Here is a 781-nt window from a genome sequence, read left to right on the forward strand (position 1 = left end):
ATATATATATATATATATATATATATATATATATATATATATATAGTAATAATATAATCAATATGTTTACCCGACTGTGATTGCTAGTTAAAATCATTAAAAATGAAGGAAAGATAAATGGGAGTCTATCATCCGAATGTGGCTTAAAGTAAAACGATTCTACCTTACGGTCATGTACTTTGATATTTTGCGATGCCTGAAGTTTCTCGAGGCGAAAATTGTTTGATCCGTACGACGCATAGCAAATTATTCTTATTGCGCGCTTTCAAATGAAGAGTACTCGGCGAACCATGAAACCTTAATAACTTGAAACCGGATTTTGCGAAAATAAGCAAAAGTTCGTCGATACGGGAGAACGTGTAACACTTGTATACATCCTATCTATCCGTTCCGTTATCTGCGCTGCTCATTTACGACTTTTCCACCATAATATCATTACCTTCAGTTTGTCGTAACGTGCGCGCAAAACGAAAGCTTGAAATGATCATCTTTCGAGGGTAGTAGTGGTCTCCTGAACCTATCTTCTGGTTTACGCTCGCAATTACGATTTAACCGAGAGAAACGGTGCTCGTTCAGCAAATTGAACACGAGGAACGCACAGGCGCGCGGAGTACGCGGACGCGCGGAGAATTATTTGCAAATGAATAATCGCCCGTGAGTCAACCGACTCACAGAGCCAAGCGAGAGCAAGAGCGAGAGAAAGAGAGAGAGAGGGAGGGAGGGAGGGAGAAGGAAGAGAGCGAGACGAACGCCTTGTGTCGCCGTACATGATTCATGGATT

The sequence above is a fragment of the Odontomachus brunneus genome, unplaced genomic scaffold, assembly GCF_010583005.1.
Source record: "Odontomachus brunneus isolate Ranch 3 - 2012 unplaced genomic scaffold, Obru_v1 Obru_scaffold_133, whole genome shotgun sequence".
Classification (NCBI taxonomy): Eukaryota; Metazoa; Arthropoda; class Insecta; order Hymenoptera; family Formicidae; genus Odontomachus; species Odontomachus brunneus.